Source organism: Chenopodium quinoa, unplaced genomic scaffold (genome assembly GCF_001683475.1).
Source record: "Chenopodium quinoa cultivar QQ74 unplaced genomic scaffold, ASM168347v1, whole genome shotgun sequence".
Lineage (NCBI taxonomy): Eukaryota > Viridiplantae > Streptophyta > Magnoliopsida > Caryophyllales > Amaranthaceae > Chenopodium > Chenopodium quinoa.
The window spans coordinates 692383-715449 of NW_018743033.1; the positions used below are offsets into that span (position 1 = coordinate 692383).

Here is a 23067-nt window from a genome sequence, read left to right on the forward strand (position 1 = left end):
AGCGTTTAAGGCTGGAACTAACTATGGAAATTTCCGAATAAATTTTACTATTTTCAACCGTTAATTTTTATATGGTGAAATCAGTTAAGTTTTTTAATTTAAGTTTAATTTAATCTTAATGCAGTACTGTGAATTAGTTTTTCGTCAAAGAATTAAACGGAATAATCACAAATGGTATTAATTTTCAATTTCAATCATTGTAAAATAACATACTCCGTACTTGAATCGTTCAAAACAACATTTAATGACTCCAATTGCTTGTGAACCAAACTAATAAACGTAACCTGCTAGAATATGACTTGAATGTGTTTCGCACCACAAGTACACAACAACAAAAATTTGCCTCTTACTAAATTCAAATGTATCTAACACATCGTTCGTGAACCACGTAAATTTAGATGTTTTGTTTGTTAACTCATATTCATTAATAATTTTGTGTGCGGCTGATCGCATCATTTAATTGCTTGTAAAAGAATAGTAACACTTTCCCTAAAAAAAAAAAACAGTGACACTTACCGAGATGACCCATGCTTCCATCCTTAGTGCATCTACTAAACAATTACAAAGGAGTACTTAAAAGATTGTGGATGACCCATATTTTACAATCCTACATCTATATTCTACAATCCAACATTCCATATTTTATGCTTGATCTATGAACCGTGGAAGCGAGAAAGTGGGAAATATACGTTCTCCATTTACAAGGTTTGTTATTTATTTATTTGTTCATTGACAATTTCAATTACTATTTATCTAAATAAAGTACTCCACATACATCGAAATTTGTTACTATTAATTCCATTAAATTGTTCATATTGAACATTGACATTCGGTATACTGATTATTATCGTGTTTTGGTTGAGCATTTATCGAATTTTTACATTTGATTTCTGATTTTGTACTAGTAGTCTAGTACAGTTGTGGAGCAATGTACTACTGATGTATAATTCTTTCTTGAATAATGTTGGATTTATTAATTTTCCAATATTAATAACCTTGGATTGATCATGAAGTGATGAAGGGTATTATGATCGTTTTAAGTGACACTATTATTTCAACCTTTGGCATATACGGAGTACAAAGTATTATAGGAATAAATACTAACTATTGGTCATTGATGATTGAACGACTTGATATATTGGGTAAGATGATTTTGTACTACATTTTTTTGACAATTATATACTATGGAGTATTGTATAGCACATACTATTAGATATTAAAAAAAACAATAAAAAAATTACATGTTAAGATGATTTTTGTACAAAAAAAAAAAAAAAAATCACCTGGTAAAAAGAATAGTCACATACACCACTCTTTTTCATTGGTGGACTATCAGACTTAGCGGTAGATTTTTCAGCACCAAATTCTCCTCAATTAATTGCTCTTTTCATTCTCTCTAACGAGAAACAATATATATTATTAAAACAACCACTTAAAAATCAATTAATTCAGCTGAATATTCTAATTGATACATTTAAATTTTCAACTACCCTTGTGTCAAGACATAGATTATATTGCAGATTATATTGTAACGCTTTTAATAGCGTTGGGTTTAACTGGCTCGCTTCTCCGGCCTCTACGGAGTTAGAGATAGTTGTTATGGATTGGCTTGCTTCCATGCTTAAGCTCCCTACCTCCTTCATATTCTCTGGTATCGATACTCTCCTAATTTCAAATACTACGTGTAAATTTGCATTACATTTTCATACATGTATCATGCTAATTATTCCGATAGAGGGTTCAGAATTATTAGAAAGCTAATTATTCAGCGAGTTCAAGTGATCGGAATGCCTAGCTGAAGGCCGCTTCCGATCAATAATATTAATGTATAATTAATATTACAGCTTAATCTTGGCCGAACCCTTTGGGTCATACCTAATCGATTAACCGAACCGAAACAACGAATTAATCCGAAGGACTAAATGAGTCATTAGAGTATGACGAACAAGACGTCGGATATCGATCTTGGAGCATCGAAACCGAGCGTCGCAAGTCGAGTCGAATTTAGAATTCGACGAGACGAGACGAGAAATCAAGCAAACGACAAATATAAGTTAAGCCGTAGTTTCGCGTTGGCCTAGTCACGCGAAGGCTAGGCTAGCATAGGACACCAACCACATCGCATGGCTATGCCGCAAGCCAAGCATGCATGTGCGTGCTAGGCTTGCTGGTCGAGCATGCTTGCAGGGCTGGTGCACCTGGTCGCACGCATGCTAGCAGCTGGCGCGCCATGCGTGCTAGTCTGCTAGGCCTCGCACTCAGCCGCAAGCATAGCAACAACTAGGTTGCGCCTAGCATGAGCATCGCATCAGCAGCAGCGTGCTATGTGTGCGTGTGTTGTGGGTTGTGCGTGCGTAGAAGCACCTAGCACAAGCAGCAGCTAGCTAGCGATGGCAGCACAGCATGTGCATGTGCTGCACAGCAAGGTTGGCAGCCAGCCATGCCTTGCGCCCATGTCAGCCACAACTTGTGCATGTGGTTGCTCTTGCGTGTGGTTGGCTGTGCGTGTGAAGGCATGTGTGTGTGGGTTTGCTTGGGGAGCAAGGGGAGGGTGGTCCCCCTTGTGGTCCTCACCTAACCTCTTGCTCACTACTTCACACTTGTCGTTTGTTGATTCACTTGCATTTTAATTTGATTTTTGAATTAAAATAAATTGAATAAAATGCATTTTACCAACTCTCCCACATTGATGGGAGATTGGAATTCAAGAGCTCCCTTCCCTATAAATATTAATCATTTGGCATTGGGAAGGGACACTTGAGTGGTGAACTTTAAGGGATCTCCAAGAAGAGGATACCTTAGTTCTAATACTCTAAGTTCTTTTGGTGTAGCCCCGACTAAGTTTCGGGGTAGGGACCGTTCGGTCGGGTCTTGAGGATGAGAGCTGTCGGAGGCTTGCGCATTTGCGGAGCTTTACGCTTAAGTATGAGCTCTTAGAAAGAGCGAAGCACGCATCAAGGGTAAGATCGTCTTTTCTTCTTTCTCTCTCCTTGTTAATTAATTATGTGATTGTTAATTAATTAATATGCTTGTTTAGTTACTTTATTTTGTGTGAAGATTTTGGGAGGGTTTCATTTCGCATAGTGTCGGACACTATGAAACCCAACAAATAGTACATAGCTTGTAAGTGAAAAGAACAATAAAATGTTGTTTTTCCAAAAATTTAGACATTGACAACAAGTTACATTTTAATTTCGGAACAAACACTACTAGAAAACAGGTTGATTGCGACGGAAATTTTTCGTCGGAAACACCTTGTTTTCCGTCGCAAAACCCATTTGCGACGGAATTCCGTCGTAACTGGTTGTCGGAAAAGTTGTTGTCGGAAAAACACCCTTTTCCGACGGAATTTCCGTCGTAAATGGGTTTTTCCAACGGAATTTCCGACGGATTTCAGTTCGCCGAGAACATTTTCAAGCACGGCAAAGTCCCTCGTAAAATTCTGACGGAATTGAATTCCGTCGTAAATGCCCGACGGAATTTCCGTCGAAAAATGCTTTAAAAAAACAAAAAAAAAAAAGCCACCGCCACGCTGTACCAGCCAACGCCACCGCAAGCCGTCACCCCTCACCACCTACCCCCACCTCACACAACCAGCAACTCACCAAGTCACCTAACCCACACTCAACCCCACCAACCGTATCACCACCCACACCAGAACCCTACCCACCAGCCACCTACACCAGATCCACCACCCCACTACCCACCTACAACCATCACCGCCACCTAACCATATTTACCACCCCACCACCCACCTAAAATCACCACAGCCACCACCAAAAATCACCACAGCCACCACCAAAAATCATCACAATCCAGAATTTAACAAAAAAATAAAAAAAATTAAAATCAAAATTGAAAAAAACGAAATAAAACAACAAAATAAAACCCACAAATACGGTCTCCATCCAACAGCCACCACCCACCACCACCATAAATTGTAAAAAAAAATTCCAATAAAACAACAAAATAAAATCAAAATTGAAAAAAAACGAAATACATACCTTAATTAGACCACACATAACCTCGAAATTGGGTTTAAGAGGCCAAATTCGACCATAAAAACTCTAGATCTAGAGTTTTCATGGTCGAATTTGACCCAAAAACCTTTGTTTTAAGCATGAAGAGAGAGAGTAAGGGCGAAATAGATGAATATTATTGTTGATGTTGATGCCGGTGATGGTGTTGTTGATGTTGGTGTTGTTCGTTGTTCGTTGTTGATGGCGGCTATGGTGGGAGATTTGAGTGGAAAGTAGAGTAGAGGAGAGATAAAGAAGGAGAACGAGTGAGATTCAGAGAACGAAAGAAGGAGAACGAATTGAAAGAGAACGAATTGAAAGAGAATCAGAGAGAGGAGGAGTGAGAACGAATTGAAAGAGAAGGGGAGTGAGATTCAGAGAAAGAGAAGGGGAGGAGAGAGAAGAGGAAAGATAAGGAGGAGAAGAGGCGGATAAAAGAGAGGAGTGTTACGTTATTCTAGGGTTGATTTTTTTAAAAAAAAAAAAAAAAAAAAAAAAATTCCGACAGAAAATTCCGTCGTAAATTTCCGACGGACTAAAAATCCGTCGGAAAAAGTAATTTCCTACGGAAATATCCGTCGGAAAGCCCATATATTACGACGAATTTTAATTCCGTCGGAAATTATACCATTTACGACGGATTAAAAATCCGTCGTAAATTTACGACGGAATTTAATTCCGTCGGAAATTTCGTACTTTACGACGGATTTTCTTGTCCGTCGGAACGGTTCCGTCGGAATTAAGCTGTTTTCTAGTAGTGAAATAAAACATCTTTCAAATTAAACCATCACTTAATTTTTTTTTCCTTCTTTAGTGGCCGTAGTACTTTTTCTGTTAGGTAAACCAACAGGTGATAAAATATCACACAAATCAAAAAATAAATTCAAATCACCCAACATATGATTTGATGCTCCGGTATCAATTATCCACACATTTGAACTATACATACCATGAGAAGTCTGATCAGAAGAAGAATTAGTGGGCTTTGCACTTTTAATTGCACTCATAAATTGCCGGCCACTGTTCATCAGTCAAAGTTGGAGCCGAGCCACGATCATTGTCATTAATATCTTGCGCACCTGACTGTCGAGAACCACTCACATTCGCAGCAAAATCACGGCCACCAGAATCTGCCGTACGACCACCACGGCTGCCGCAGCCACCCCACGGCCAGACCTACCACCACGTTGACCATCGCGCCCACCAGAATTGAAGGAATCGGGCTAGCCATGTAAGTCGAAACACTTCTCCTTCACATGCCTCTTTTTACCACAATGGTTACACATACGAACATCTCCACCTCAACCAATTTGTCCGACCACCCTGAGCTGAACCAGACGCAGCAAACCCAATAGCACTTTCTGGACGATTATCATGTGCATCCGAGACAGTTTGCTTACGTTCATCAGAGACAACCTTCGCATATGCCACATTGAGTGAGGGAACATGATCCATCATTAGCAAAGTCGACACAACACTACCAAATTTTTTTGGATCTAAACCAATACAAAATTGGTGAAGCAACTCACTCTCAATGATCTTCGCATACTCCGGGGCAGCAGTATAAGAACACTTGGGAATTTTACAATAGCTAGCCAATTCATCCTGCAACTTACGCAATTCACCAAAATAAACGGCTACCGGCCTTCCACGTTGCTTGCAATCAACGATTTGCGGCTTTAACTTAAGAATACGAGGACCATTGCCAAGAGAATATTTATCACGTAGATCATCCCACAAGGATTTGACATGGTCGGGAAAACGAACAATAGACCGCACCAAAACATCCAAGGTATTCACAATCTAAGCAACGAGCATAGAGTTAACAATACCCCATTGATCATAATCTGGAGAAGTTTTATCCGGCACGACAATAGTCCCATCAATAAATCAAAGATTGTTCTTAGCATGAAGATTATTACGCAAAGAACGAGACCACTCCTCATAATTACCCCCCTTTAACATAATAGGGCTGATAACCACACCCGTACCTTCACTCGGATGAAGGTAATACGCAGAAAAAGGCTCATAACGAGGACTCTTAGGAGGCGGAGGCGGAGTTTCACCACCAATCATCACACCAAAACTAACTAACTTACACACAAATAACACACAAAGAAAGCGGAAGCACACGAACAAGGAACACACACGAATTGAAACAAGAAGAAACAAGGGTTTGTATTTAGGAAGAAACAGGGAAGAACATAAACAAAATCTCTAAATTAGAGGGCTCTTAATACCATGTTAAACTCACAAGAAATTTAGGAGAAAACGGCTTAATGAGCCTTTACCATTAAACACATATACAACATTAACCTAACATGCCAAAAACTCCTAACAAGATATATACAAATATATTCAAAAAATATATCTCACAACATAATTATATCCTAACACTTATTTTATAGTTTGTCGAAAAATATTAATTTTATGTTGGATTAAAATTTTTAAAAATTATATTTGCATTTTAGATATTAGAATACTAATTTTGCCCAATTTATAGTGTGAAAAATGAATCGCTCATATTGTTTATCATTAAAATAATATGGTAGTCATATTTAAAAACCGCCATCATAGAAACAAATTGGTAATAGATCAATTAAGTCTATCATCAAGAATGCATATAGATTATATACATGTACTTTATTGAACTTAATATGCCTGTAAGAAAAAAAAAATAGAACTTAATCTGAAATTTTCATTTCATAATTTAGAATTTTTAATATTAAATAAATAGAGTAATAATATATATATATATATATATATATATATATATATATATATATATATATATATCCCTCAGGACTAGAATTTTAATGGCTATATATATATATATATATATATATATATATATATATATATATATATATATATATATATATAGCCATTCGATCCTTACAATCATCATTTTTGTACATGTGAATACTATAGTACTTCGTATGTTCTCCTACACCTGCATCCTGAGCCTTCATTTATCGATCTTCCCATGTCCACATCTAATTTTTTTTTTTTTTTTTTTTTTTTTTTTTTTTTTTTTTTTTTTTTTTTTGGAAAGGAGTCCACATCATACTTATATATTGTCAACTGTTTTTGTACAACCAAATGTATATATTGTCAACTGTTTTTCTTTGCAACCTTAAAAATGTGATCTGGATTACTAAAGTCTAAACTATTCATATACGTTGATACGAAAAATGTCTTAAATTATATAAATGTACGTATTATACGCAGTACTAATGTATCCAAATTGGTTTAATATAAGGGACGGGAGGAGGTGTGCTACATGGAACAACAAGTGAGGCCATACTTTGCACACTCGTAGCAGCAAGAAACCGGGCAATGGCGGCGACTAACGTCGATAATCCATTATCGAAACTAGTAGTCTATGCCTCCGATCAAACACATTCTACCTTCGCTAAGCAATGCAAGATGGTCGGCATACCACCTAATAATATCAGATTGATTCCTACAACTGTAGATTCAAATTTTGCATTGCCACCCTGTCACTTTCGCAAGTGCATTAAAGCTGATGTGGCAGCTGGCATGGTCCCACTTTACTTATGTGTTACTGTGGGGACCACTTCGACAGCCGCCATTGATCCATTGAAAGATCTCCTCGATATTGCAGGTTTATCTAACTTATTTGTGTTATACTCCGTATATAGTATGGTATAATAATACTTTTGTTTCTGAAAAGATTGATGACAATAATATAAATAATACTTTTGTTTCTGAAAAGATTGATGACAATAATATTTATTTTTTTATGTAACTAGATGTCAATTAGTTTAGTTGATAAACTCTTCGATGTTGTAGGTTAGTCCAACAATATGTTTTGTTTGAGTTTGTATATATTTTAATACGGAGTATCTTTTTTTCTTTATTACTTTTTTAAATAAAAAGAATTACAAAAATACATATTTGGAAAACAGATCTGAAAAATACACAATATTACGAATAGAATTTAATGACATCATATTTAACGATTTTTTTTCCCTTCACGACTACGTACAAATAAGCTTAAAGTTTAGTTAAATCTGAATATCATATCAGGCTTGATAGGAAAATCTCATACTGAATCAGGTTAGTTTAATATAGCCTTATTTAATTATTAGAGTTCACTAGTATGAGCATAGTTTTATTTGCACCTAAATAAGTCAAAGTAATTGTTTGGGTCCAATTATGTCCATCTAATTGGGCCAAGTCCAAATAATTCAACTCAAGCCCAAAGCAAGGTTCAACTCTCCAAAAGTATGCTAAGGTCATCATAAGCCCAGTCAATGTGGTTAGCCCATCTGACTCTAGGGGCCCAATTCTCCTCAATTGAGTCCAGGTATAAAATCCATCAATTACACCATTTTACATTCATGCAACTAAAGCCTCAAGCACTAAGTCTCTTGTATAGCAATCTCTCTCTCAATTGAACTGAATTTAGCATCGGAGGGGCCTTCCTCGGTAACCATCCCCGAGGCTAGTTTACTCGTTCTTTGCTGTGCAGGAAATCCTCGGCTCCAGTGTTCTTTGGACTGAGACCAGTCTTCTCCACCTTAAAAGGGCCAGCTGAAGGTCCCATTGTTTTTATCCGAAACAATTTGGCGCCGTCTGTGGGGAAGATATAGAAAGTCAAGCCAAAAATCCATCACTCCTAGCGAAAAACATGACTAAGAGTGGCAAAAGCGCCAAAAGTGCTAGAAAGAGGAAGGAAAGGGATATGATCACGGTGAGGGAACATCATCCGATTTCACCGTCACCGAAGCCACACCCTCCTTCCTCAAGAGCTCCAAATTCCCAAGAAAGGGAGGCTTCAAGAGCCCCCAATTCTCAGGAAAGGGAAGCTTCAAGGGACTCATCCTCGCACCAAACTCGAAAGCCAACGGTTTCACCTAAGCCGAGTGGGTCTATGCGAGGAGTCCTCCACCAAATAGCAGCCTGCGTTCTCGGTCCCAACCGAAAGAAACCCCTATATCGGGGCCTTCTACGGAAGAAGTGGTTAGGGCCGTGGCGGTCTGCATGGAGTTCCTTAAGCCCTAAGGGGATCAACTCCAACCAACACCTCATGAGTCTCCATCTCTGCAGCCGAGACACCTGAGAAGGAGAATCAGTCAAGGGAAGGATGGACAAGTTCCATCTTACAAGGAGATTGGGGACAAGTGGTAGGAGAACACATGGAACTCCAGTAAGGAAAGGAAGAAGAACCCTCACTTCTTCGACCATTCTGAAACTCGAGACTCAATGAGTTTCCGGAGCATCAATACTACCTCCACATACAAGGAGGAGTCTGCTCGCCGAAGTGTTCACGAACGCTTAGGCTCAAGGGAGGTGGATGTGCACAACTGTCTCACCTTCCCAGAAAAAGACCTGGTCCTACCCCGAATTGTCTCGGCCGGGGACGAAAACCACTTCCACCTCTCTAAGAGGGAGAAGCAAGGTCCCTTCAGCCAAGAAAAGGGGGAAGGCCATAATGGTCTCTACAAGCTCGCCCTTCCAAAGTTGGATACTGGAAGAGCATGTGCCGACAGTGAAAATACCGGCGCACATTACTTACGATGGCACCTCGGACCCAAAGGATCATATTGCCTCTTATGAGGGGCACATGTATCTTAACCCCAGATCCGAGGCTACCTGGTGCAAGTACTTTCCAACAACCCTCAAAGGTGTTACACAATCGTGGATCACCAAAGGGGTAAAAGAAGGCTCTATCTCTAGTTGGATAGGCCTTTCCAACAAATTCAAGAGCAAATTTTCTACGGCTAACCGCCGAGAAAAGACAACTACAGAGTTGATGAGTCTGCAGCAAGCCGAAGGTGAAAGCCTCCGCGATTATCTGACTCGCTTCAGCAACGAGTCATTCGGAATTATAAGTCTGGATCAAGGCCTTGCCGTGTTTGCACTACGGAATGGTCTGCAAGCTGGAAAGTTCGTGGACTTCATGGTCATGCACCCCACGCAGACCTTGGAGGAAGCCTCGGCCGTTGCCACCATGACATTAGTAAAAGGGCAAGGACCGATGGTGCGAGTTCCATGAATCTCCTGGACATCGCACCGAGGACTACCTTCAGCTGAAGGACCAGATTGAGGATCTGGTTCAGAAAGGCTATCAGAAGAAATACTTCGCAGATCGCCGCGAGGAGAAAAAAGCCGAGAGAGACTCTCGGCAAGATCTTGACTTTCTCCGGAAAAAAGACAAGCAGCAAGACAAGGACACCCCTGACATTCTTGTTATTTCCGGAGGAATTTCTCGGAGCGCAATAAAACACCACTTGAGGGGTCTGACCCACCAAGTAAATCATGCTGAGCTCCGGGCACCTCAGTCTCCGGTGCCAGACATTCTGTTCACAACCGAAGACTGTGAAGGGGTGGTGTACCCCCATGATGACCCATTGGTGATAGTAATGGGCATTGCAAACCGCAATGTCTGGCGAACCCTCGTCGACGGCGGCAGCGGGGCGAATATCCTCTTTCGGGGAGCGTTCGACCAGCTAAAAATGGAGGCCAAGTACCTAACTTCGGTACCCTACCCGGTATCCGGGTTCAATGGCTCTTCATCATATCCAAATGGGAAGATCCTTCTTCCTGTCACCATCTGCAAAGGCCGAGCAGTGCGGAGCATCATGGCCGAATTCCTTGTCGTAGATGCCCCCTTTGTGTATAACGTGATTATGGGGAGACCCTTCATTCATGACATCCAAGGAGTTGTCTTGACGTACCATCAAACGATGATATATGTTTCAGACGAGGGATACTCCGAAAAAATAAAGGGCAGCCAAAAGGAAGCCCGAAGATGTAACCACCTCAAGCCATCCAAAGGTCGTCGCAGCGACTAAGATGATGATGAAGAGGAGAAAGAGCGGGATCGTAGCGCAAAAAAGCCTAAAGGCTTAAGTGCTTCGGCCTAAGGAGCCCCAACAAAAGAGAAATCTTTGGGGAATGAAAGGGCTAGTTCTTCATCTGGGCCGAAAGACTCAGAAGATCAGCCAGAGTCTGGGAAGCCTACTGATATTGACAGCAGGTCGGAATCCGAATAATCCAGTGCCAAAGATATGGAACTAGATAACCAGACAGAATCAATAGAGTTAGCCGAAGGGAATTCTGAAAGATGTGTCAGCATCCAGCTCCTTCGGGACAACAAAGATGTGTTCGCATTCTAGGCAGAGGAAATGCCCGGGATCGATCCAAACCTCATCTCTCATAAGCTTAATGTCGACCCGACGTGTCGACCTATTAAGCAGAAAAAGCGGAACTACTCCGCTCAAAAGAACCAAGACATCATAGCCGAAGTAAAAAAAAAAAAAACTCTTGAATGCTGGGTTCATCGAACCTTGTCAGTATCCGGAATGGCTGGCTAATGTGGTGATGGTTCAGAAGGCGAATGGTTGCTGGAGAATGTGATTTGACTTCACAGATCTGAATAAGGCATGTCCGAAAGACTTATATCCCTAGCCGTGGATCGATCAGCTAGTCGACTCGACAAGTGGCCATGCCCTGCTCAGCTTCATGGACACATTTTCAAGGTACCATCAGATCTTCATACACCCCGATGATCGAGCAAAAACGACATTCGTTACGAGTTCCGGGGTGTACAATTACAAAATGATGCCCTTCGGATTTTAAAATGCGGGGGAAACATATCAAAGGTTGGTTGATCAGGTATTCGCCGAGCAAAAAGGCCGTAACATGGAAGTCTATGTTGATGATTCTATCGTCAAAAGCAAGGAAGAAAAAGTCCATGTTACGGACCTGGCCAAAATCTTCGCCATTCTTCGCAACCACCAAATGAAACTGAATCCGAAGAAGTGTGTCTTCGGCGTGAAGTCAGGTAAGTTCCTCGGCTTCATGGTCAGTAAAAGGGGGATCGATGCTAATCCCGCCAAAGTACAAGCAGCTCTGGATCTCCCCAAGTCGAAGACTAAGAGGGATGTTCAACGCCTAACTGGAAGAATGGCCGCCTTGTCCAGGTTTATCTCTAAAGCCTCAGAAAAAGGGTTACCTTTCTTTAAGGCGCTCAAACTCCCAAAATTAAAAAAGCTCATCTGGGAAACGAGCAAAAGCAAGTCTTTCAGTAACTTCGTGAGCATTTGGCTCAACTCCCAACACTGGCAAGACCAGTTGAAGGAAAGACTCTATACTTATACGTGGCGGTCAGTCCGGCCACAGTAAGTGTGGTGTTGGTAAGGGAAGAAGAAAAAGTTCAGAAGCCGATCTATTTTGTCAGCCACACTCTGACAGATGCCGAGACGCGCTACCCCCTACATGAAAAATTTGCATACGCAGTAGTGGTAGTCGTTCGGAAGTTAAGGCCCTATTTTGATTCCCATCAAATAGTGGTCTTAACTGATCAGCCGCTAGAAAAAGTCCTCGGCAAGGTGGAAATATCCGGTAGACTAACGAAGTGGGCTTTTGAGCTCAACGAGTTCAATATCAGTTATCAGCCGAGGGCAGCTATCACGGCGCAATCCTTAGCAGATTTCCTAGCCGAGTGTTCTTATCAACAGACGCTTGACGAAGGAAAGAAAATCTGGACTGTTTTCATGGATGGATCTTCCACCATGAATGGTTTGGGAGCAGGGGTCGTCATAGCCTCTTCCGAAGGCAAATCCTTTGAATATGCACTAAAATTTTCTTTCAAAGCTTCGAACAACGAAGTTGAATATGAAGCAGCAATTTTTGGCCTAGAGTTGTGCATAGCATTGGAAGCCGAGCACGTCTGTTTAAAGACAGACTCACAGCTTGTCGCAAATCAGATCCGAGGAGAACATGAAGCCAAAGAGCCTTCAATGGTGGCTTACCTCACAAAGATCAAAACTGTTATAGTGAAGCTGAGAACTTTTGAAGTCGAGCTGATCCCAATGGGTCAAAACGCACAAGCCGATGCACTCTCCAAACTTGCAAGTTCAACTTTAACTGAGTTGAATTGATCTGTGTATGTGGAGGTGCGCCGAGAGAGAAGTGTGGACAAAGCAATTAGCATATGCTGCGTTGCACATGAACCGAGCTGGATGGACCCCATCCTAGCTTACAAGCTTCGGGGTGAACTCCCCGAAGACCAAAAATTAGCCTCTAAGATAAAAAGAATTAGCTCAAGATTCGTTGTCTTTGGAGGGGAACTTCTGAAAAAGTCCTTTTCAACCCCACTATTGAAATGCGTGGGCCCAACAGATACAGATTACGTCCTTTGAGAAATTCACCTCGGCATCTGTGGAAATCACATAGGGGGAAGAACCATAGCCCATAAAGCGCTAAGGGCTAGGTACTATTGGCCAACCATGATCACAGATGCAAAGGATTTGGTCCAAAAATGCTAGAAATGCCAAAAGTTCACACCGGTCATCCATCGGCCATCCCGAGATCTTCAACCAGTCTTGAATCCTCTTCCATTTGCCTAATGGGGATTGGATATATTGGGACCGTTTCTTGATGCTCCTTATCAAAAAAGATGGTTGATAGTCGATATAGACTACTTCAGCAAATGGATTGAAGCCGAGGCTGCTTCGAACATTACAAAGCAAACTGTTAGGAAATTCATATGGCAAAACATAATTACTCGTCTCGGGATTCCGAAAGTTTTTATCTTTGATCATGGAAGGCAATTTGATAATCTGCCGCTGAAGTGGTACACAGACCAGTTCGGCATTAAACTGGCATATTCTGCAGTCTGTCATCCGCAGAGTAATGGTCAGGCCAAAGCTGCAAATAAGCAAATTCTCAACGTTCTTAAGAAGAGGGTTGAAGATCAAAAATCCAAGTGGATAGAGGAGCTTCCTGGAACCCTCTGGTCACTTTGGACAACAGAAAAAGAGGCAACGGGGCATTCACCTTTTGAGTTGGTGTATGGATGCGAAGCTGTGCTTCTAGTGGAAATTGGCTCAGAAATTCTGCGAGTAAATCTCTTCTCGGCCGAGGAAAATGAGCAACTCATAAAAAAGTCCCTTCACTTCCTGGATGAGATCAGAGATTCGGCTCGGGATAGAATGGCTGCATATAAGCAGAGAATCAGCAAATTCTATAATCGAAGAGTCCATCAAAGACTTCTTAAAGTCGAAGACCTGGTTCTTCGGAATGCTGCTGTTGTGCAAAAAGGCCGCATGCATGGTAAACTCTCAGCAACTTAGGAGGGACCCTATGAAATATATGATGAGCTTCAGCCAGGCACATACCGGCTTCGGCAGTTGGATGGTACTAAGTTGAAAAAACACTAGAATGCTGATGTACTAAAAATATATCATGTGTAAATCCCTTCGGGGAAGAACAATCTATGTAAGTACATTCTCTTTAAATTAATGAAAGGCCTTTGAGTCACCATTTGTTCAAAATTTAGCAAATTTCTATTTTTTCTGTCTTCTATGGTTTTTGCAGAAATTCAAGGTTTTCGTTCGGCGCTGTCCGAGGTATTGCATAATGATGCATTGTACTTCTGTAAGTCGTAAAACTTGCCAAATTGAGGATAAAAGATAAAAGCCCGAAGTATTGCATAATGATGTCTTGTACTTCGGATGAATCTGTTCCTCTGGACAAAGAGGCCATAGGCGCATCCGAAACACAGCCTAAAAAATAGGAACTGATAAAGCTCCGAATTATTGCATAGTGATGCCTCGTACTTCGGATGAATCAGTTCCGGGTGGTGATTGCATTTCCGAAGTATTGCACTTTGGATAGATCACTGCCCCGGCATCGTGTTTCGGATGGTCATTCCTTCGGATGAATTAAAAGTGTCACAAGAGTATTGCTCTTAGAGTCTAAGGCTCTTGAGCAAGAAATCAGAGCTTTTGAAAACAAAAATAGAAGAGAAAAAGAAAAATGATTAGAAATTCTTAAGCTGGAATATTGCAAAAATTTCACCAAGGCAAGATCCTCGGCTGCACCGAGGACGTAAAGGCAGTTGTCCCAGAATCCTGAAGACGTCATCTTCAGATTTCGGAGGGAGGGGCAAGAGGCATTCACTTGGCATGTTCTTAGCTGAAGCTTAGTACTTGGGAAAAAAATGTTTACAAGATGAATATCAGAGTAAAATGAGTAAGGCGAAAAGGAATACAAGCAGAGGCAGTGTACTCTCAAATAAAGAATTTCCCACTCAAGTACATCTCCAAGCCAAAGTTCTACACTTAGCCAAATTTTGAAGAAATTCAAGAAAAGTAGCTAAAGTACAAAGAACATTAAAGCAGGCAATGAGAGAAGAAAGCTCAGAAAATAATTCATAAACATAAAATGAGGATTTCAAAGGTCAATAAACAACGAGAAATTCTAAAATCGGCAGTCGCCCACAAGCGGAAAACACAGCCACCGAAGAAATGTACTTAAACAAAAAGAAGTTTGTACAATGCAAGGCTAGCTGAAGCAAAAGAGTAAGGCAAAAAGCAGTTGCGACATTAAGTCAATTAAGAGCATGTAGATCCGCAAGATTCTGCAGACGACTGCCCGAGTCCCTATGCTTTGGCATTGGCTGGATCAGAGTCTGGAGCTTTCAAGGTCTCAGCAGCAGAAGATGAGGCAAGGTGAATAATGTCAATCTCTTTGGCCGCATCCCCATCTTCAGCCCCATCTTCCTCAGCTTCAGCTTCAGCGAGGCAAGCAAGGTACGCATCTTCAGCTGGATGGGCGACCCGCATCTTCGGATGGTTAGGGACCGCTGCTCATTCCTCAAGATGTTCCCAGTTGATTGGGTAGGCGTGGAAGGCCAAGCGCCGAGTAACATTAAACCCGTTGTCAAAACCTTCTTCATATTGTGCTCGGGTGTAGATGCGGACCTTCAGCAAATCATTGGCAGCCGAGAGATCTGCCTTAGCTTTTTCAGCCTCTTCTTTAGCCTTGGCAGCTTCTTCAATTTGTGCCGCCAACTGGTCCTTCAGCTCTTGCAAACCAGACCTCATAGCAGACAGGACAGAGTCCTTGGCGTCCAGATGGCTGACAAGCCGCTGAGTCTCAACCTCATGATTTGCCCGCTCTATCTCTAAATCTTCGGCCAAAGCTCGTCGAGTTTTTGCCTCTTTCTTCATCTTCTCCTCAATTCGAGCTTTGAAACTCGGAATGTCGACGACGACGTACTCCTGAATCAGGGCATGACCCTCCTCAATCCAGGGAAAACCGGTCCGCTCAATTGTTTGGCAGAAATCTCGGAGCTGAGAATCCACCTCCTGCATCCGAGATAGGCTGGCAGCAGACTCTTCCTCTGCCTTTTTGCATTTTAGCTCGTACAACCGAGCCCGATTCTTAGCTTCCTCGGCCTTGAGCCTCAACTCTTCGTTCAGGCCAGCAGCCAACACATTGTTGTGAACAGCCTGTCAAGATTGGAAAACGCATCAGCCGAGGAAAAAGAGATGTAAAAAAAAAAAAAGAAGAATGAAGAGGTGCAAAAAGCAAGGATGGGTACTTAAAATAAATGTTTGAGTATAAATTACCTGCATCAACAACTTCTTGTTCTCGGCGATAGGGTCTGGCAGCCTCACCAAAGGTTCGGTCACTCCCGCAGCAGCGCAAATTCACCATCTCTTGGCTCTCTCCAGCTCAGAAACGCTGGACAGGTCTCTAAAGAGTTCAATGGCTGAGCCTCGGTGAAGGTGCAAGCTATCCCTGATAGCTTCAGGAACTACAACCATTGGGGTAGCCTCAAACCCCATATCTCCAGATTGGAAGGTTTTGAAAGAATGCCCAACAGACGATGGAATATCAGACGCTCTAGGACCCTCAACTCTTTCATCAACCTCCTTGAAATCATCTGGTCTCCCCGAAAAAATTGGCACATCCTCATCCTCGGAGTGCTGCACGATGAGTGCATCCGTTTCTCTTTGGATCTCAGCTGTGAAATCCTTGGCTGCATGCCGAGGAGACTCTACGAGGAGTCCTTTGTTGCACTTCTTCCTCCTGATGCTCAGGAGGAGGGGGAGTTTTTTCCTTAATTACCTCGGCCTGGGTCTCGGCCAACCGAGGTCTCTTGCTAACAAGCTCCGTAACCGGGAATTCTCCCAGCTCAACAATAGCTCTTCTCAATCTCCTCCTTCCGGGACCCGCCATTTCTTCCTCTGAAGAGTCGTCTGAAGAGGAAGGCTTAGCTATTTCAGCGTCCTTCTTGTTTTCTTCTTTTTCGTCAGACTACAGTAGAAAAAACAAGGGGGGCAAGGGGTGATATTAGTATCATATATATATAATGAGAAGCAAGGCAAAATCTCTCAAAACTGAGACTCGACACTTGGACAATTTTCACAAAAAGGAAAGTCTAAGTAGAGAAAGTAAAGCAGCTAAGGAGCCTGTCAGCCGAAGCTTCATACTTAGGCAAATTTCGCAAGATGAAAGGTCTAGGTGGACAGAATAAGTCAGCCGAATCTTAATACTTAAAAAAAATTTCAAAATCATTTCACAAGTTGAAGGTTCAAGCAAAATTCTAAGTTAAAGAAGAAAAGTCCAAAAGCACTTAAAAAGCTTACAGAACTCTTTAGTAGCTCTTCGTCTGAAGCAATGAGCACGTTTGTCCTAGCAGCAGGGGTTAGCGTTGTGCTCGGAGTTAACAGCAAAAACTCCAGCCTTAACAGCAGCTGTAGCTGCAACAATTTGTTCTTTGAGGCCCAACAAAAAGAACGGATCCCTCTTCAAAAACCAACGCTTCTGAGCAAGGTACTTAGCTGGTTTAACGATTTCCAGCTGAGAAGGGTGCAGCGCAGGAGCCCTAGCAAATGGAGGGGTGATAGAAGGGTCACGCCTTGTCATCTTCCGAGCTGCGTTGATCCCAAGCCCGTTATATTCTAAGCCGCAATTTCCTTCGTGCAGCACTGAAAAACCACAAAGAAAACAAAGGGTTATTCTGCATGAACAAATAAGGCTTTAACAGAAGAAAAATAAGCTAAGTAAAGACTCTCGGCCCCAGCCGAGGTTCTCACCATTTTGAAACTTTCGGCTGAGGCCGACAACAGCTAGTATCCTCTCTTTGAAGATATAATGGTAGCAAGGGAGCCAGGTCTCTAGCACCCCGTTTGCTCGGCGAGCACCCCTCGTGTTCGGATCTCTCTTGAAGAGTTTCAACAACTTCTCTTCCTTGGCGGAAAAATCATCGGGACCGAGGACGCTCATTTTCGGATCAGGCATTCTCAGATGCCTCGGCCCCCCATAATAATTCGGATGGTCCTCCTCGGCAGGAGCCCGAACCTAAATCCATTGGCCTCTCCATTCCTTGTCTGAAGTATCGTTTGGCCAAGTGGTCAAATATCCCCTCCGGGATTCTATTCTCCACCATCCAGGTCCATGGTGCTCATTTGACTGCTAATTTGGCACCAATTTGTGCAGCTTTCTGAAGACATGGATACTTGGTAGAAATCCATAAAAGAGGCTGACCCACAGAAATGTCATAACTCTTCTGATGCTGACATGGGTCAATTAGCACAAAGAAATGTTGTACCCGTTCAACACCTCGATTATAAAGGGATGGAGAGGAAATCTAACGCCAAACTGCAGCTGCCTGGTGTATACGCCCAGATAGCCAGGTGGAGGCCTGTGAATTCTATCTTCAGCCACAGGCATTTGGCACCAATATCCATCCTCCTCCATTATGCCGTAGAAAATTTCTATTTGTTCGGCGAAATGATGGAGGGCATCCCCTTTAACCCAACAGTCATAGGGGCAGCAGTCATTAACCCGCCATTCTTAGGCGGATTTTGCCATTCCTCGGCTCCTTCCGGCATTCGCCGAGGCCCGTGCCTAGAGCTGCTGGCTAAGGTGGTGGCCTCCTCCCAACCTCTATACGACACCGAGGTTAGGGGAATTGCAGCACCAGGGGGTTCTTGAGGGGAAACCCTATCTTCTCTCCTTGGAAGTGGAGAATTTTGGCTATAGCTAAGAGGGGGCATTTGCTGTAAAGGCTGGCTACGCCGAGCACCCAGCACAGTCATTTGAAGATCTTCCTCCTCACTCAAAGAACTCTTAATCCTATTTCTAACCATTTTTTACGAAGAAGTGGATGTTGGGAAAAAGGGTGAAATGCTGAAAACAAGAAAAATCCGAACAAGTTTTGGGAAAAATTACCTTGACTAGACTCGGAATTCGCCGATCTTCAAGTTCGCAGCAGAGAATTCTAGTTTCAGCAACAGAATTGCAGAGATTAAGGGCGACGAAAAACTAGGGTTTTCAGTGAGCAGTGTCCTTGGGGAAATTCGTGTGTTTGTGAGAAATGATTGAGGGAAGTGGAGAGGGCACTTTTATACAAGGATTTCAAGAATCAAGAATTCTAAAAACCTTAAAACCGCCGAAAACCCAAGGAATTCCAAATTAAACACAAACTGTCACACACGTTCCCAGTTAACTACCCACTAAACCCTCAGTCTTCCTTTATTAATCTCCTTAATGGCAGTTAAACATCATTAATTGCCTAGATTCCTTCAAGATTCAAGTTGCCGTTATTTGTCCTTTCAAATTTGCAAGTCAGACCCAACCCGTCTTTCAGCCAAATCGGGTCTGGGGGGCAAGTTGTTTGGGTCCAATTCAGTCCATCTAATTGGTCTAAGTCCAAATAATTCAACTCAAGCCCAAAGCAAGGTTCAACTCTCCAAAAGTATGCTAAGGTCATCATAAGCCAAGTCAATGTGGTCAGCCAATCTGACTCTTGGGGCCCAATTCTCCTCAATTGAGTCCAGGTATAAAAGCCATCAATTACACCATTTTACATTCATGCAACTAAAGCCTCAAGAACTAAGTCTCTTACATAGCAATCTCTCTCTCAATTGAACTGACTTTAGCATCGGAGGGGCCTTCCTCGGCAACCACCCCCGAGGCTAGTTTACTCGTTCTTTGTTGTGTAGGAAATCCTCGGCTCCAGTGTTCTTTGGACAGAGACCAGTCTTTTCCACCTTAAAAGGGCCAGCTGAAGGTCCCATTGTTTTTATCCGAAACAGTAATTATTAGAGTTCACTAATACGAGCATAGTTCACTAGTAGGAGTGTCGTTCAAGCTTAATTTACTTGCACCTAAATAAGTCAAAGTAACGTAGTTTCCTACGATCGAGCATCATACACGATAGATGGAGAAAGTTGGTTAGAGATGATGGGAATGTTGTATGTGTTATTCATAATTTAATCAATTCTTGATCATTATCTCTTCTCATGAATGAGTTGGTTGTTGCAAGTAGAAATAACGTAGTTAACCATCAATGTTTTGACCTTTAACTAGGTCATTATGACCTTTGGGTCCATGTTGATGCTGCTTATGCTGGAAGTGCTTGTATATGCCCTGAGTTTAGGCACCACTTAAATGGGGTTGACCGAGTTGACTCACTAAGTATTGCACCTCACAAATGGTTGCTAACTTACTTGGATTGTTGTTGTTTGTGGGTGAAAAACCCAAGTTTGGTGGTTAAAGCTCTCGGTACTAACCCGGAGTACGTGAAGAATGAACTTAGTGAATCGAATTCGGTGGTGGATTATAAGGATTGGCAAATTGGTACGGGTCGACGGTTCAAGTCGCTCCGTTTATGGTTCGTGCTTCGAACCTATGGGATTACGATCCTTCAAAATCATATTTGGTCTGACATTGGTGGTATTTTGAGAGTTTGGTAAAATCGGATGATCGGTTTGAGATTGTAGCAGCTTCAAATTTTGCTTTGGTTTGTTTCCGGTTTAACCCGACAAGTGAGTTCGAATCAACAAAAATCGAGTATTTGAATAGGAATTTACTTGACCAGATTAACTCAACAGGTCAAGTTTACATGTCTCATACCATTGCAAGTGGGGTTTACATGTTGAGGTTTGCAGCGGGGACCACACTCACAGAGAAGCGTCATGTGGTTGCAGCTTGGAAGGTAATTGAGAAAGACGCTGAAGTGATATTAACAACATTAAACTTAATCACATGAAATTGAATTTAGGGTTCAACCAGACAGTTGTGAAAATATGTAGCACACTGGTGCATGTGAATCACCAGTCTAAATAAAAAATTTGGAGTTTCAGTTAAAAAATAAAAAAAAAATAAAAAAAAAGACGGGTTATTATAGATATCTAATCGTCTCTAAAGTTATCCCTTTTTTTTTTCTTCTATTTATATCTTTATATGTGTGCAACTAATTTTACAAGTTTTCCCCCAAAAGCTTCTCAATTAAGTAAAAAATCATAAAGTTAATGTAATAGTTTTATAGTACCGTTTGTTTGTAAATGTTATTTGCAGTACTTCCGGCTTGTAAGAAGGAATTTTAAATACTATTTGAATGTGGTATAGATTTTTGTGTCCTATATTTTTTTTTTTTTTTATTGAAATCAATTTGGTTGTAATATAATTTTTATTTTTTTTAAAATTTGGATTGAAATTAATTATGAACTAGATGCGAAAAAAAAATTGTACTTTCACAAGTGATCAATAATTGATAGTGACACACCATCTCGAAAATCTTGGATCCGCCAGTCTAACTAGATTCAAAATGATCAAGGCTTTGTTGGTCTAAGAAAAAAAGTTGGCTTATATACATGCATCTCATTCCAATTTAGTTATCTTTATAAATTTATGATGTTATTATGGTTATATTTATTTTTGTTTCATGTTTGTTGATTTAATGCTTCAATTTGTACTCTTCACCTTAATTAATTTTTCTTATTTCAAGTTTAATAAGTTTTGATAAGGATAATTATTAGTGGGTTCAGATAGGATAATGAACGAGTAATAGATTAATAATAAATGACGTTTAATAAGTTCGATAAGATTAGATAAGAATATATAGGGTAAATAAGTTTAAATAAGATAAGATAGGATATAATAAGGGTTATTAAATTCGGAACAAATTATTAGAAAAAAAAAATAAATAAAAAAAAATAAATAAATAAACCAACCATCATATGAATGCTTGCAGTTATTGTGTACCAATTTGATTAAGCAACATAATCAATTACTGCTTAATTGAAAGTCATATTTACCTTTTAGTTTTGCTCCCAAAACAAAACTACAAGTATAATTAATTGTTCTCAATTCCTGATCATGAGGTTCACGGAGGCATGGAGCTATCCGAACATTATTGCATGTCATACTCCATATGTAATTGGTGTGCATGTCAAGCTTGCTTGAGAATTGAGCTTTAAATATTTAAGCCGATCAAATATCGATTTTAAATGACTTTATTGTTAAAAAGAAATTATCTATCACATGTTATTTACGGTTGAATTGGTTCATTGACGTTTTTATCTGTCAACTTCGTCTGCTTTAGAAAAAGTTAAGCTCAAATCAATTTTGCTAGTTTTTGTTTACCTTGTGCACCTGTTGGTAGACTAGTAGTGTTATTGATAGTAATAAAAATAGTCACGTAACATCCTATTCGAAAAGAAAACTCTTACTTGGCTGCTTGTATCTTAGTCCATTGCCTAATTTATTCCTACAAGCTATGTTCAACTTTGATCTTCTTTGGACTAAATATTGTTACTTATCTTCTCCAATCACGATCTTAATCACAATTAATTATTCGTACATGTTAGTTGATCTCCATTGTTATATTTAGATCTCATTCCCCTCTTCAATAATGTTCCATGACTTCCAACCTTTTTGAAATAGCTTAGATTTGTTATTTATTTATTTGTTCATTGGAAGTTTCAATTACAATTTATCTTAATAAAGTACTACAAATACATCGAAATTTGTTACTAATAATTCCATTAAATCGTTCATATTGTACATTGACATTCGGTATTATACTGATTATTATCGTGTTTTGGTTGAGCATTTATCGAAATTTTACATTTGAATTCTGATTTTGTACTAGTAGTCTATTACAGTTGTGGAGCAATGTACTACTGATGTATAATTCTTTTTTGGATAATGTTGGATTTATTAATTTTCCAATATTAATAACCTTGGATTGATCATGAAGTGATGAAGGGTATTATGATCGTTTTAAGTGACACTATTACTTCAACCTTTGGCATATATGGAGTACAAAGTATTGACTATTGGTCATTGATGATTGAACGACTTTATATATTGGGTAAAATGTTTATGTGCCACGTAGATTCTCACTATGCCACGTCACACACTAGATTCCTCATTAGCCACATCAATCACTCAATTTCTCAATAAGCCACGTCATCCACACAACCAACAA

The 23067-nt window shown here is 40.7% G+C and overlaps 1 pseudogene; it reads left to right on the plus strand.

Annotated features, from left to right (window-relative positions):
• The first annotated feature begins 7075 nt into the window (after positions 1-7075).
• On the plus strand, positions 7076-21504 carry LOC110730459 (annotated as a pseudogene).
• Positions 21505-23067: the final 1563 nt, after the last annotated feature.